The following is a 17,329-nucleotide window of genomic DNA, read 5'->3' as shown; positions in this document are numbered from 1 at the left end:
TGAACCCACGACCCTCAGCATGGTCATGCTGAATAGCTGTGCGTTTACCGCTACGGCTATCTGAGTTATTTTAAAATTAAAAACACTGAACGCGGAATACGCCTAAAAGTAGGCAATTTACTAAGAAAATTATACATTCTTTATAGTATTCTGTCCTACCCATGATTCTACAAAACCAAAAATCAACAAATATCAGTAGAAATCTTGAATTATCAATTAAATTATTTACCATCTATTCAATACACAAACCAACTCGATCAGGGTCGCACTTATTCTTATGGAAGATGGAAGACACTATAAGGCTTTTCATGTTTTATATTGCCTAGTGAAGCTTCACAAGCTTTGTGCATGACCCCCAAAAGTTCTGGCTCGTTCAAAGAACGATTGCAAATATTTATAGTGAAAATCCTGGGAAACTAACTGTAATAATTGTTACGAAAAACTTCCTTGACCGTTAGAAAAATTATTAGAGCAAACCTCTATGGCACTTCTGAATCTATCAATGGACGGTTCCTGGAAACAAATCTGCGGTCATCTTTTTATATGTTCTGGGACAAATTGCCTTGAGCATTCCTGGAACCAATTCTTGAGAAGACCAGTCGCATCGTGTTATGTACAGCTCGAGTGTTATAGGATTTCTGAACGTGCGATCTCTATGGAATTCACCGCTATGCAGTCTTAGAGTGATCGAATCGAGTTTTATTTTAAAACAATGTTTCGACACGGGGATTGTGTCTTCGTCAGGAGACCCAATACCTATTTCGAAACGTTGGGTTAAAAAAACTCGTTTTAATCTTTCTAGGACTGCGTAGCCGGGAGTTTCAGTATTAAATGATACAGTCTGATTTCCCCAAAAGTCTAGATATAATCTATCGAAGCATTGCTAAATCTTCTGACAATTATCAGAAAATTCGTGTCAAATTATCTAAGGAATTTCAGTGAAATATTTGATGGAGTTTCTGTACAATGATATACCGTTTTGATTCATATTACGGACAGCTTTAAATACCGGACACTCTACTTTGTATGGGAAACATTTCACGCGAAATGTTTCAATTTTTGCTGTTCAAAAGTTCTCAATTTCAAGGCTCGTTTTAGTAAACTTTTTCCATAAATATCTTTGAAAATTTATAATGCCCAACTACCTTAGATGTCTCTTTGGTGGTTTAACGATTTCGATTGATGATTTGACTGTTCCATTAATGATTATCATGAGCTGTCCGGAATTCGATTCAAAGTGTCCGGAATATGAGGCAAAAGTGAGGAAGCGTCCGGAATAAGAATCATGAAAAGGCCACACATTTTGATTTATTTAAAATTATTGAAGTTGCGGAAGCGTATTCTTCATCCACCGTTCGAAAGTAAAGGACTTCCGACGCTCGAAAGCGCTAAGGAATCATACAGAATGATTTATTTTGTATGCTCTATGCTGGGTTATATTTCCCTGAGTCCTTAAGTGTCCGTAATATGAATCAAAACGGTACATTTTGCAAGCAGTTTGATCTGTTCTTGTCATTTTTTTTTCTAAAACTGATTTAAAAAGGGTATAACATAAATGATAGTCATATTTTCTAGTATGAATGATTACAAAAAATAATCCAATGAAAAGTGCTAAGGACGAAAAGCTTTCTTAGTCTTATGGTAACGTCTGGCATGAAACAAAGGGCTGTCAGTGAAACAAAAACAGCTACCGTTTTGATTCATATTACGGACAGCTTCTAATTCCGGACACTCTACTTTGTTTGGGAAATATTTCATATGAAATGTATCATTTATTGTCGTTCAAAAATTTTCATTTTTGAGACTCTTTTCAATAAGCTTTTGCCACTGAAATCTATGTAAATTTATAATGCCCAGCTATATTAGAGGTCTATTTAGTGGTTTTATGATTTCAATTGATGATTTGACTTTTTTATTTATGATTTTCATGAGTTGTCCCAAAATCGAACCAAAATGTCCGGAAAATGAGGCAAACGTCAGGAAGCGTCCGGAATAAGAATCATAAAAAGGCCACACATTTCTATATGTTTAAAATTTTGCAAGTTGCAGAATACAAATCTTCACCCACCATTCGAAAGTTAAGTGTTTTGAAGGCTCGATGACGCGAAGGAATCTTACAGAATGGATAATTTTATATGCTCTTTGAAGAGTAACACGTCACTGAGGCCTTAAGTGTCCGTAATATGAATCAAAACGGTGTTTGTTTTTTTCTCACTGACAGCCCTTTGCTTCATGCTATTCTGTACAAATTATGTGGAAAATGACGAAAGAAGCCAGCCTTTTAATAATTATGTTCTCTTTTCTGTTGAGCGGAAAACCACTTAAAATTGTCGTTAGAAAGCTTTGAAATAGATTTTTTTTATATACTCAACTCAGAACCGACCAAAATGTGATACACTTAGTGTATGGGCACCACAAATATAGTCACTTTCAATACTAGCCTTAGGGGGGTCTGTAGCCTTGAGGTTACGTTTTCGCTTCATAAGCTGAAGGTCATGGGTTCGATTCCCAGCCCCTCCACAAAAAACCCGTCCAGCCACCAGAAGACGCCTCACGGAGGACCGTGCTTTGGGGAGCACATCCATCCTCCGTCAGTATCAGATGGTGACTATCAGTATCAGATAAACTGACCCTCTTCGCAGGCAGCTACCCGGGTAAAGGAGAATATGAAAAGAATAACAAAATTTACTATTAAAATAGAATGTTTGAATAGCAAAATTTGTTCTTTGTTTGTTTGAAATAAGAGATAAAATAGCAAAAATAATATCTAAGCTTGTATGGCATAAAAACTAAATAATAACATATTTTGCCATTGTAATAACAAAATAATAGCAAAAATATAGGTAACCGTAAATAACAAAATATGTTATTATTTAGATATTGATAACAAAATAATAACTAAATAAGCTATTCACAAGTAGATCAAAATAATGATAATTTTAATTCTTTGACTTTAATATTTTAATTTAGCATAATTGAAAAATAAACTTTTTGCTTTCCTGCTAAAAAACTTTTGCTTTTTGAATCTTCAATGAATATCATACGAATAGTAAAATGAGCTATTATGGTAAAATTTGATATTGGTTTGTTCATTTAAATAAAGTTTTCAATTATCAAAATAATGACATATTTTACTGTGATGGCAATGTTTGTTATTCTTTAGATATTTAATGTTTTTTAGTATTTTTTTACACAAATAACAAATTTTACCATGATAGTATATTTTGTTATTGATTAGATATTACATGACTTTCAAGAATAGCATATCAATGATAATTTTTGCTATGATTGTATGTTTTGCTATTGATAAGATATTTAATGTCATATATCAATAACCTAATAATGGTTAAAGTAGATATGATAGCACAATTTGTTCTTATTTTACCATTATTTTGTTATTCACCTCTATCCGGGTAGCCTCACTAACAGCAGAGCTCTCTCCTACCTGCTCGGTGTGAGAGTAAAAGAGTAGGAGAGAGTGTAGATGTAAATATAGATAAGTTGAAAATAGATCTGTATCGGTTAAGAAGCTACAGATTAACTGATTCCGGTACAGTAGTGGCCACGAGCACAGAGTGCATTAAAAAAAAAAAATACTGGCCTAGGATTCCATAGTTTATTTTTAGCTTCACTGTGCACAAAATATTTGCCAACGTTTATCCTACACATGCTTTTGAACGTGAACGCGCCTCTGCTACTATCAAACTCTATAACTATATAAGTTAGTAAAAATAAAATTATTATTCAGGCTGTATATGATTAAAAAATGACTATGGATCACCTTTACCCATCTAAGAGCAAAAAAAAAAGAGATTTTGACGAATAATTCTGGTTTGTGATTATTTATAATTATTGTACCAAACAAGAATTTCAGGCAGGCCTGCCCAACCATTTTGTCTCACTTTTGACATAAATGGTTGGTGAGTCCTCAATAATAGTGCGCTATGAGAAAGTTTCACCTCAAATGAAGGCTCTTGTGTATATCTATCTGATCCAATTGCAATCCATGCAATTAGGTGGAAAAAATCCTGACTGATGTTTGCCTCGCTAACAAAAGAATTGATACAATTTTTTATACATGGATCAATTAGATATACTATTAAGCATTCGTTCGAGGTAAAAATTTTAAATATCGGACTATTTTTGCGAACGCACTAACCGTTTATGTCAAAAAAGAGCCAAAAAGGTTGGCCAGGCCTGATTTAAGGTGTAAGATGCAGATATCCATTTGTAGTTCTCTTCTACTCGTTATATGATACTGAAACTCATTCAGTATTCCCAAATATCATTCTAAACGCAACACCTCAAAAAAAAGTTACTGTTCGAATGGTGGTGTGGACATATTACCTATAAATAATCCAAATATACTCTAATACAACTGAACGATTTTATTAAATATTCAAGCGTTCAAATTTTGTTTGAAGTGGAATTGGGTCAATTTTAGACACAAATTCAATACTTTTGCATTATGCCAAAGATTAAAGTAAATGGAAATATTGGGTAACGTCGAACAATAGATGACACCTATGACCTTCATTATTGATAAAGAAATCTAAATTAGATATATCTATTCAAAGTTTCTTATCAACTTGATGTGAAAAACAATGCTCTGCACGAATATGAATTCGAGCGACGGTAAGACCGTCTTGATTCACTGATTCACATATGTGGGATGAAAAACATTTGCAATATCAATCAAATTCAATACTGTCTTGTAGATTTGCATAAAATTTAAGTTACATTTTACATTATTTTCATAAAAATCAAATAGTAAAAATTGAGAGAGCGTTTTGTTTGTCCTATGTAAATTTAGTTACAGTGGTTGCATGTAATTTTGTAAACGCCTGATTTACATAAACTGTCAATTGAGTATTTGGTTGATATAGGCCTATCTGTCAAGATTAGCAACATATAAGAGGTATTGCTTTCTAGTCCGGTCTGTCTGTATACCGACCAATTAGACCCTAGGAGTTGTAATGATTCTGAAGTTCAAGCGCGTTTAATTTATTTGCTATATTATTGATTCAAATCCTAATTATTTATGCTGTTTGGAATTTGAATCAAGTTGTTCGGAATATTAGACAAAATGAGCACAATGTTTGGCATTTGAAATCGAAATGTTGTTCCATACTTCAGGTAAAAAATAACAAAAAAAAAACTCTTTAAAACATTATTTTTATTAACACACTCAATAACTTACAGTTTGATTTCGCAAAGAGATTGGCATGTTCACATATTTCAACTTACTAATGCTTAATATATGTACTTGAGGTCAGCTTTGAGTGTCGGAATATGAATCAAAGCGCTACTTCAAAATATTGTTGGCTTTTAAGTAAATAAAGTTTTCGAAACCCTGATGGGCTTGTGAGTTATCCACGTTCTTGGTTTAATAATAATAAATTTTAATGATTCGACTTTTTTTTAATTTCGGCAGACAATTTTTGAAATGAAGAGTATTGCAAAAACTATTTTATGAAAATCATATTTGTATCCTGTGGCAAACATTATTGTAAATTCATATGATTTTCGAAGTTTCAATATCCTCAATGCACACTTTCTTACCGCTTTTTTTTCTCTGTTCAGCTATCTTCTTTTTCTTTTAACTAGTGATTTTTCTCGGCTGAATTGTCTGAAATTTTGCAATAAGAAGCACTTCCATAAAACACATAATGTGGCAAAGTATAAACCTCAGTATCCCAAAACAAAAAAAAAACCTGTGGAAAACGTCTATAGAACTTCTGGAGGAAATTGAAGAAACAAGTTTTCAAAAAATTCGGTTCGAAATGATTTAGATTTCTATCGAAATTTCAATCAACTTCTATAGATGGAAGATTTTGGAAAATTTCTAGAAAAACAAATTGTCCTGTGAGCAGTGATGGAAAGTGGCGAACAAGTCTGCTGAACTGGAACGAAAACAAAACCAAATACTTCCGAGCGCTGGTTTACTCGCATCTGGCATGCTCCCGAATAACCGAAGCTAAAGTGAATCGTGAACGTGTTCGGAGCTGTTCAGAGTCATATTGTGCTTATGGGAAAAAAGCTATTTCCCCTCAGAGATTTATGGTTTCCAAGGGTTTTTGACTACAAACTAGTAGTCAACTGTCGATTTGATGGTTATACAATCAATTTGTCTGTCAAAACCATAATAAAACACACTTTGCTCGGTTACTCGCGAGTAAACGTTCCCGGCCTTGTTGCTACTTCTTTTGACATGTTCTCCCGAGCAGACGGGTGCGGACTCACTCACACCTAGCCAATTCGCGAGTACCGTCAAACGGGGCTTCTTTTGACATTATTTCCACATTCATTTACTTTGAGGATTTGTAACTCTTAGAATGTTTGATAGATATTGATAATTCTTGTCTATATTTAAGTTGTACATATGTAACAAATGTGCAAAATATGAGGCAAATCCATCACGGAATAACAAAAATGCTTGAATAGCGAAAAAAGTGTCTCCTTAAAGACAAAAAAGGGGCTACTTTGGACATTTTCACAATTTGATAATTAAATTTTTTTTCCTTATAACTTTCAAACTGATTCTATAGATTATCATCCACTGTGATGTTATTGAACGTTTTCCATTGATAATCATAATTTAGAAAATTGCAAAGCTAGAAACAATTACACATATATAACAAATTTCAACGAAACATGCCATTCACTATTCTCAGTTTGCAGTATGAAACTTAAACTTGCAACTTCCTCTTAGAAGGAACTATCAGTTACGAATGCTTGATTTTCAAGTTGACATAAACGAACGATGTACTACTAGGTACTGCAATGATTAATGAGTTTTTTTACAAAAACTTTTTCTATTTTTACTGTTATATGAACGATATGGATCACATTAATACCCGTAACTAATTTAATACCAGTAAGTAATTTTCAATAAAAACGCAATCTATGAAGTAAAGTTTTGCAAGATCGTAAAGAAGTAAGTTTGCTTTTGTAATATGGCTTTAGCTTCTTAGCAGTTTAGAGCTGGCTTAAGAGCAGTTTATTTTAAGCATTTGAAGGATGCAATTGTTTAGTACTGCAAATTCATGTAAAATATGACGGGAAATATTTTTTTTAGAGATTTTGTTGTGAACTTGTCATTGGTACGTATTGAAATATGTGTGTTTTATGTCTATTCACTTTTACAAACATTTATTTTATTTTTTATGTTGTAAAATATTCAAACCAAAACATTATAATAAAAAAAAGTCGTAAAAATAAAACTTTTGATCAGTTATTTTAATAAAAAAAACAATTTTAAGCAAAACAATTCACAAGATTTTCATGAAACATGATGGTTTGATAGTTTTGTGATGCTCCCTACAAGTTTCCACGACATGGGTAAAATTCAAACAATGTTTGCATGGCCAATGTTTTTTACCTTGTGAATATTTATTCGGACTTTTTTGAAATGTTTTCTTGTTTATCCTGTTATTGTTGATATTGTTCCAAAAAATAATCATGCCTAGTGGTAGAGCATACATTGGTTAATAAAAGTGCTGAAGACACAAAATAGCTCAGATTAATATTTACGCTGCAAATAAATACGAAAGGTGAGTGTCCAAAGTAGCCCCTGGAATCAAAAGTAGCCCCGTCCGACGGTATGTGATGTTTGTTATGCGTTGGTATTCACTCGTGAGCTGCTTCATGATGCGAACTTTTCCACCACTGCCTGTTAGTTTTGCCTTTACTTCCACTCTCTAATCCTAATTATACCAGAAATGCTTTCAGTTACTGTGTTAGTAGTTCATTCAGAAATTCCATTAGGATTTCAACAAGTACTCTCTCCTTACAATAATCCTGCCTGAAACTTACCAGCAGATCCGTAGCGTAGCGCCAGTTAGTCAATTTATTTTTCATGATCCAAGTTTGTATGTTATTAAAATTTTCGTAAAACATAATAAATGGTGTACATAAAGTTAGCTTTACTGTATAACTACAGTTAAAGTGGATTTAGAGTTGGAAAAGGCCCCATTAATGTCGAGTTGACGTTATAAATTATAACATCAATATGACTCTAAAGGGGCCTTTTCCCGCTTTAACCCGTTAACGCCCAAGGTATCTCACAATTGAAATTTAGCTCCGTTTTTGTAATTCAGAGTCGTTTTAATTAAATTAAATCTTATTTCACAAAAAAAATCAAGTCAATGGTGGGGATCCAAAAATATTCTTGAAAGTGTGTCGTCCATATCTAGCTATAAGTTTATTTTCGAGAATAATCAAATATATTTTCAAGCTCTTCGATCCATTACAATGTAAAAAAGTTGAAAAAAAAAACTGTAGGGTAGGGGTAATTCATAAATTACGTCACATACAGAAGAGGACCTCACCTAAAAATTGGAATCCATACAAAAAGTGTGATACAGAGGATGAATATGGCAAAACTTTGCGTGACTTAATTTATGGACTTACTCTGATAAAAAATTGCAACACAAAGAATACAAATTTCAGAGGCGAAAGGTGCATGCCAGAACTAAATCATTTAGTGACTTCAATTCAATTTTATGCTCTACCACGTAAGTAAGATACAGACATACCTACATTTTCAATTATGCACACTTACACCATTCATACCAAAAACAAAATAAAATCTTACGTCAAATATTTTGATTATAAAAAAAAGCTACAGATGTTTAAGAATAGTCTTAAAAAACATTCTATAAAACTATAATGAAAACATAACAATCAAAATATTTTTTTCTGGGTCAAGTTATTAGTGTACAATGTGGCTCGGATCTGACAGCGATCGAATTATATATTTAGCAATATCAGAATTTTGTTAGTGCTATTCAAAAGTTAGTCCTCCAGTCCAATGACAGTCAAATATCGAACTCCAACTATTACATGCTTTACAGACGTGAATATTTGAAGGCACCACAAGTGAATGAAAAATGACCCAATATCACCCCATAGAGGGGGTGACATTGGGTCACTGTAATTAAAATAACTTGTTTTTGAGAATATGATTTCAAAACCATTCACAACTGAAAAATATTGACAAAAAACGATGCAAACAAGACAAAAAGATATCTAAGATGTTTCACAAGTATGATAAACCCACTTAAAAGAAAGATCATACTGAAAATTGAAGAGCTATGAGAAAAAATATGTCAACCCAACATTTATCGTCAAGTTTACATAAATTTTCTTGGTTTTTCCCTCAGATTGTCTTTAAAGCCTCATCCCCATTGCTATAAAGCCCATTCAGTTTCCCCAAAGGTGTACTGAAACAGTGGTTATTTTAAACCTTCGCAAATAGTTAAATTTCGGTGCGACATTCCACGATCAATAAATTTCAGGCAGAAGTTGACGTCATAATCCCAGTATTTCAGCGATCCAACTCATTTGTACTTCCGTGAGATGTTTCTATAATTTGAAAACACTGATAAATATTGCGGGGAAATTTAAAAATTTGGATTCCTTCGCGGAAATAACGCGCAGCGAGCAATCTCCGCATAGAACAAATGAACCTCAGTAAGCAGTGCAGTTTTTTTTATCAGCAAGTAAACATCATCACCCATCACGGCATATTTTCTTTGCAAATTTCTGATTGCCATTTCAGTAGTGATTTCAATGGCATTGAAACCTGATCCCAAATTCCCTACCATTATGAGGATACTGACTCCTACCTTACAACGTTAATCAATGTGTGAATGCGTCGGAAATATGTGCTGAATAGTGCCCCTCGAGGAAAGAGTATGCAAGACAAGCAGCATACATAAATATTCTATTTTGTTTAAATTGGTTGTTGAGTCACTTGTCAATCCAGCGATTGGTTTAATGATACGGTTTACTAAAATCATCAATTTTAATTGGATTGGACGGTTTGTTTTCCTAATATCTAATCCGAGGTATTTGTAGCATTCATATCGGTGCATGTGACAGGAACTGCTCAAAGTCCAAAGCGGCAGCAAAAAAATAATGCAAAATCAGAGGTCACTACGATGATATTGGTGGAAAATTTTCAGATGGTTCTTTCTGGATTTTCCAGGAATCAAAATTTTTTTTGCAACGCGTAATAATCAAATTTAGAAAAAAAACACCCTTTTGATAAAAATTTACGATGTTGCTGCGCACGAAACACAGTTGCTGGTTTGAGAAGTTGTCAAAATGCGTTGTATTGTTATTCAATGCACGGAATACTCAAGTAGACTTGTTTGATGTTTCAGAGATGCTGTATTTAGAAAGAATAAACACATCTTAATGAAAAAAGAGAACACCCGGCACCGTAAAATGTCAAAAAAGTGGACTTGAAATTTCATTCACTATCGTTCTTGCTTGACCCAATCTCACCCCCATTTTCAATGTTTTAGACATCGTACCGAAAAAAATGATTTTTTTGTGGGAAAATCAAACAGATTCCGGAAAATACCTTTGATGTGTAATGAAAAGACTTTCAACATTCTACTAATACAACGATAGAGGCTAGAGTACATGCGTGATACTAAATTTAATGTTGTAAATTTTATCTAGTTGCAACATGCAAGTTTATTGGTGTAGTAAACAAAAACTACTATTTCTAAAAATGTATATTGTTATGAATTATGTGCAATAGTATGTTCCCTACAATTGGATTATTAATTTTAGTAATATCAGCGTTATTAGCTGAAATATTTCACAAAACATATTTTTCCGTTTTGACCCAATCTCACCCCCCTAGACCCATTGTCACCCCCATCGACGGTACACTAGTTGATACCCTAATGAACATAATTGCAGAAGGTTGTGTTTGGTTTTTATCTCATTTTCATTACTCTTTCAGTTGTTGAAAGTTAGGCTTAGAACCGCACTCCCGTACAGTCACTTATATGCATGCGACATGTGCCTCAGCTCGCCCAGCGTCATAGGTGGCTATGATGCGCTTAGTGGCTACCTCCAAGCTATGTTGAAGAAATACAAGCAGTATTGCATGATATACTTCAGATGGTTAAAACACCAACTTTATTAATTTTGATCATGGTACAATCTTCTACAATATTCTTCGCTATTACATCAAGTAGTGTTTTTGACATTCTGTGTCCAATTGAACGCGATCGTCAATTTTTATGAACCAAACAGTAGATGATGTGCTGTTGCTCATATGTTTGAGCTGAAAATCCCATATTAACTTCAATTCAATTGCGCCAGCTCATGGAACGACCATATGAGCTGAATTTTTCAGAAAGGCTTCCTCTAACCCCAAGAAATAATCCTGGGGGGTGCCCCGTGGAATCATACAACTTTATTTTTCTCCCATACTGAGCTGGGCCAGTCTACTCTAGACCCGTATTTCCTGGGATCCAATATAGTTTAACTCGATTGCGTTCAGCTAGGGATTTCAGTGCAAGAATGCATTCCCACACAAGTTTTGAGTTGCAAGTGAAAGCCTTCAAAGATTGAAGCGCTGCTTGACTATCAGAGAAAATACAGATGGTGGCATGTCTGTAATTTCTTTTCAGACACAGCTGCGCACATTCCTTGATTGCATAGACTTCTGCTTGAAAAACTGTAGGCCACTGTCCAAGAGAGACAGAGATTTTGGTTTTCGGTCCGTATACTCCAGACCCTGTCAAATTATTAATTTTTGAACCATCTGTGTAGAATTTAATAGATCCCGGTGAAATGGTGGGTCCACCTCCTTCCCATTCCTCACGAGAAGGAAAGACCACCGTGAATGGCGAGTCATAGTTTACCACTTTTTCCATCCAGTCACTACATTTCTCAACAATAGGATTTATCGAAAATTCATTTAATATACTGAGGTGACCTGTTAAGTCCCCTGACAGTAAGACTGTTGATCGTTTCAGCATAAGAGCACTTTTCTCAGCATCCAGCCTTATGAATTGATCCAGCCGGGGCAGATTGAGTATAGCATCTAGGGCAAACGAGGGGGTACTACGAACTGCACCGGTTATGGCAATACAGGCAGTACGTTGAATTTTGTTCAGCTTAGCTCTAGCCGTAGCTTCCTTTGTCTTAGGCCACCAAACAAGGGACGCATAGGTTATTCTAGGCCGAACGATTTTTTTATAGATCCACATGATCACACTGGGTTTTAGACCCCATGTTTTACCACAGGTCTTTGAGCAAACCCAGAGTGAATTGAGACCTTTATTTATGATTTTTTGAAGATGGGTGTTCCAATTTAGTTTTGCGTCAAGTGTGATGCCAAGATACTTGACCTCATTTGAGTAAACTAATTGTATTTGGTTAAAGAAAAGAGGGTGGAGTTGTACCTTTCGTCTTTTTGTGAACGGTACAATTGTTGTTTTTGAAGGGTTTATTCCTAGTTTCTCTTTTTGACACCAGGGGAGTGTGTGATTGAGAGCAATTTGCATCCTTGATGAAATAACGCTGTCAAATTTGCCTCGTACAATAATGACTACGTCATCTGCGTATCCAACAACTTCAAAACCCCTTCTTTCTAAGCTATCTAGCAGTTCGTCCACCACTAATGACCACAATAAGGGAGATAGTACTCCCCCTTGAGGGCATCCCCTTGTAGCCATAACAGTAATGCGCGAATCACTCAGCTCAGATGAGATCTGTCGATTTGCTAGCATAGCATGTACCCAGGTTGCAATGCATGGGTCGAAGTTTCTCCTCAACATTGCCGAACCTATAGACGAATAATAAGCGTTATCGAACGCGCCCTCAATATCAAGAAATGCTATAAGAGCGATTTCTTTTGCATTAAAGGTTTTCTCGATCTTGTTCACTAGCGTGTGCAGTGCTGAGATTTTCCGCTTTGATAAGCAAATTGGGATTTAGAAAGAGGCATAGTTTTCATAAATTTAGAATCTATATACTCGCATAATACCTTCTCCATGATTTTAAGCTTTACCGAGGATAGGCTTATCGGTCGGAATGCTTTAGGGTTGGTTTTGTCCTTTTTTCCTGATTTTGGAATAAAGACAACTCGAACTTGACGCCAATCGTTTGGAATGTGTCCCAGAACTAAACTTGCCTTAAAAATCTCTACCATGTGTGGAATCAGTGTCTCTTCCTCTTTTTGGATAAGCGCTGGGAAGATTCCATCCATGCCAGCAGATTTGAATGGTTCGAAAGATCTCACTGCCCTAACAACCCTATCACGAGTAAAAGCTTCTTTGGCAACCTTTATTGCGTCCCTTTTTGTTCCTGAATCCCCTGATAGGAACCCGTGTGGAACTGAGACGTCAAGTCTGGCACCTTCAGCATTTAGACTCGTATGTGGGATTGAATCAGGAAAGTGAACTCTTAGCATTTCACTCAGTGTTTCACGAGGTTCCACAGTGAGTGAACCGTCAGTCCTTTGAAGTCTTCCCAAACCATTGGAGTGATCCTTCGAAAGAGTTTTATGAAGTCGAGCAGCTACGGGAGTTTTCTCAATGCTTTCACACATGAGAACCCATGATTTCCGTTTTGCTCGTCTCATTTCTTTGTTATACTCTGTCAGAGCCTTTCGGTATAGACTCCAATCAGAAGTGCGTTTGGCTCGGTTGAATTCCTTCCGAGCAGTTTGTCTGAGTTTATCAAGGTTGAAGTTCCACCATGGAACATCTCTGTTCGAACTGTTTTGATCGGACAGCTCTCTTGATAAGCATTTAGAATTTTGTTTTTAATAGAATCCGAAGCTGCTTCTAACTGTATAATAGTCTGAATATTCGGCTCTATTATATAGTCTTCAGAACGGAGAATAGCTGAGTAGGTTGCCCAATCAGTTTTCTTGGGATCTTTAAACGACTTTTGAATCATTAGACCCCCTTCCCACTCGAAGACTATATGTTTATGGTCTGACATAGATATTTCATTAGAAACATGCCAGTTTTTTATTTTATCCGAGATGGATTGACTGCATAAAGTCAGATCAAGGACTTCTTGTCGTACGATGTTTTCAAATGTAGGCTTATCACCGACATTGCATATGTCAATATTTTTGGACGAAAGAAACTGCAAAAGATGCTCACCTCTGATATTTGTGTTTGTACTTCCCCATACAAGGTGATGAGCATTGGCGTCACAACCGAGAACGAAGGGGATGTTGTGTTTTTGACTGTAAGAGACAAGAGCAGCCATCTCTGGAGGAGGAATGTCTTCTGCGTCGCCAGGGAAATACGCCGAAACCATAATGATCTCAGTACTGCCCCTAGCAGTAGAAACCTCCATCCTGACCGCCACGATGTCCCTTTTTATGAATTCTGTAATTGGAAAACATTTAGTATCATTGCGTATTAGAATAGCTGCTCTGGGAGAGAGCTGGCTGTCATCATATACCAATCTACACGAGTTTAGTTGAATACCTTGTATTCGAGTTTTGTTGACCCATGGCTCTTGAATCAGTGCCACAGAAAGGTGTTCTTTTGTGAACCTCCTGCAAAGCACATCTGTTGCGCACTGAGCATGATGGACATTCACTTGGAGGATTTTAATCATTGCTGAGGCGTTCCGCATTTTCCGGACGTTTGCCGTCCTTCCTTGGATGTTGCGGATCATCAACTTTTGATTTTGAGGGATGTCTTAGATTTTGGTTTTTGTCCTTTCCCTTACCTAGGCCTGCTGGTTTATCCCCTGTGGTCAATTTTACACTTTTGACATTTCCACTGCCCTTATTGGGAGCCATTGAGGTGACACCGCTTAGGCCAGGAAGTGAGGTCAAACATGCATCTTTTCCATCAGAGGAAGACAAGCTAGCCTGTATGGTGGGAGTTGGTTGTGGGATGCTACTAGAGGCCTCCTCAGATTTCTCTTGGGTCGGCTTTCCAGTTGGATTGTCATTGGAGTTTGGGGTTGTGCTCTTTACTTTCCTCAACTGTATTTCTCCAAAGCGGTAGTTTAGGATGAACTTGGATTGAAGGAGTTTTTCCATGGACGGTCCATCTACATTAAAGACCCACACCACATGCTTATTGTTAGGAGTGAGCCGTTGCATGACACGCCAGTTGTTGGTTATCAGATCGTTCTGACTCTCGATGAGAGCTTTGATACGATCATCGGTGTATTGTGCGCTTTGAGGGAAGAAGGCTCGAATCAGTTCTGGACGTTGAATCTTATCCTCATCCATTGCAACCAACTCAACGCCTTCCAGGGGGTTTAATGCAGGTGTTATCTCCTATGGCCAGACTTGTAGATAAGGTTAGAGAACTTGGGCTTCATTGTCGCGTTCCGTTGTTGTTCTACCCGAAGCAGCAGTGCCTCCTGGAGAACGTCCAGCTGAGTCGTTGAAAGTTGGGTCGTGGGGAAGTCTTTTGGGATAATTCCGACTCTCCTGCGACTGGTCATTTCACCGTAGCTTAGACTAGTCTGTTTTTTATCTTCTGGTGGGGGTTTGTTGATCGTCGAGGCTGTTGAGCTGTTGGTTTCCTGTTGCTCAACGCGCTTTCTCGGAATCAGGTGTTGTTTCATCCGTTTCTGCTTATGTTCTTCTTCAGCATTTGTGGACTTGTCAAGGTTCTGCCGAGTGCGTTTCGAAGGAGTTGACACCATAGCCTCACCCCACGTGATTCTGGATAGGGCCTCAGGGCGGCTTAAGCCACTTTGTCGGAGTGCTTTTAGCTGCTTCCTTTGGCTCCGAGTGATCTTTTTGGTGCCAGTAGGTTTTTGTTTGTTCGCGTCATCTGTTGGATGTTGATCCGTCTTTCCATCAATAGGACCCGAGGTGACGTTCGATCCTGTGATTGATGGCTGCGATCCTGTCAAGTTTATTGTGACTGTAATTCCATCCTCTTCGTCGTCCATTGGTTCAACCGAAGGTTGGAGTCCTGAGTCGTTCGGGAGTGTCAGAGGGGGGTCGGTTTCCATGTTTTGATGCGAACTACTGAGAAGCTCATCTTCGGTCAGTCCAAGCTTACCAAAAGCATTCTCTGTTTCCGTTTCGTCCGACTGGGAGAGACAGTCGTCACCTTTTTCGAACTGAGGGAGGCAGTCGACACCTTTTATTTTGGTTTGATTATTTGCACTCATTTTTTGGTCCCACGAGTCGCTGGGGAAAGACGGTCCGCTGCATCATCGCCCCGCCCTAATGCAGTAAGAACTACATACTGGAGAGTTCGCCCTGGTGCTCTCCAGGCTCCGTTAGTGATTGAGCATATTTTAAACCCCCTCAACCATTCATCCATCAGCACGGGTCGCATCACACCTTGGGATTGGGGTTACCTGATTAGTAGATTTTTACTACATGATCAGGCAATCCGTAGTGTTATTCTTAGCCAGTTGAGACAACCACTACCGACACTACACGGCTATCTAGGCTGCTTGGAAAAGAAGATAACAATGAATATTAACTTCTATGGACGACCAAGCAGCCAGTGACTTGATATTAGCAAATAAAATCTTTGCCCACTAGCGCCATCTTATGAGTGTTATAAGGTTTTATGTGACTAAGAATCATTTAGTTGTTCAACATTGTCGAAGACACCAATTTTGTATCTCATAACAGAACTGAGATGCAAGCAAATACTATATTTGCCCACTAGCGCCATCTAGTGAGTGTTTTCCGAACTAATAAATTTTCGGGTGACTAGATCTCATTGAGTTAAACACATTTGTTAATCATGTCTCCGTCCTCATCGTTATAGAGTTAATAATTGTGAAAAATAAGCTGATTTCATATTGCAAATTCACTTTTTCGAAAAGGGGCCATTTTGAAACACCCATTTTGATTCCGGAATAACTCCGAAACCTGGTGGTCAATCCTGAAATTCTGGCCAAGCCCTCAAACTAGAAGGATATCCGCTTCTTGTGTCAAAATTTGGTATAAAAATATCGAAAAATAAAAATGTTACAGCTCAAAACGTGTTTTTCCAACACTCGTTTAGGTGGGTTGGTAATGGAAGGGTTAAACCAGTTTAGCCGCTATTAAAATACAAGGAAGATCACTTATAAGCGATTTCTTCACCACCGCTTAAGCCTTAAACCTCGTTTAACCATATGGGTAAACGTGGTTTACGGCTTAAGGGAAGGTGAAGAAATCGGCCTTAGAGATTCAGCAAATAACTAAACAAACTCCAAGGTAGAACTTGGAATAAGTGTTTGGAGATTCAAATTTTCAAACAATCTTTGAACTTGATCAGGAATCGTGTAAATTTTTTATATTACCTTGAGGATTTCTTTAAATGTGACTAAAGAGGCACCCTTATTCAATAAATTTCTTTCTAAATATACCAAAAGCGGAACGCATTTTGGCGCCCTTGGCAGGTGTCAACCTGACCAACCGCACGCTACGGCACTGCTTGCCAGAAACTCTTCCAGTAATTGTGCCTTCAATCCCTTAAATATAATGTTAATATGCATATAGTATATTTTTTAAGGGCAAAAATTCGTTCAAACATTCTTTTTAATCCACTTTTTACAGACCGAGATTTTCCTCTGC

At 36.8% G+C, this 17,329-nt stretch overlaps 1 protein-coding gene across 1 annotated transcript in view; it reads left to right on the top strand.

The window, feature by feature from the left end:
• LOC5579987 (decaprenyl-diphosphate synthase subunit 2) overlaps positions 1–17,329 on the top strand; it is a 34,622-nt gene that overhangs the window by 15,798 nt on the left and 1,495 nt on the right. The window lies entirely within an intron of this gene.

The sequence above is a fragment of the Aedes aegypti genome, chromosome 2 (assembly GCF_002204515.2).
Source record: "Aedes aegypti strain LVP_AGWG chromosome 2, AaegL5.0 Primary Assembly, whole genome shotgun sequence".
Classification (NCBI taxonomy): domain Eukaryota; kingdom Metazoa; phylum Arthropoda; class Insecta; order Diptera; family Culicidae; genus Aedes; species Aedes aegypti.
This window is presented reverse-complemented; position numbering and strand designations above follow the sequence as displayed.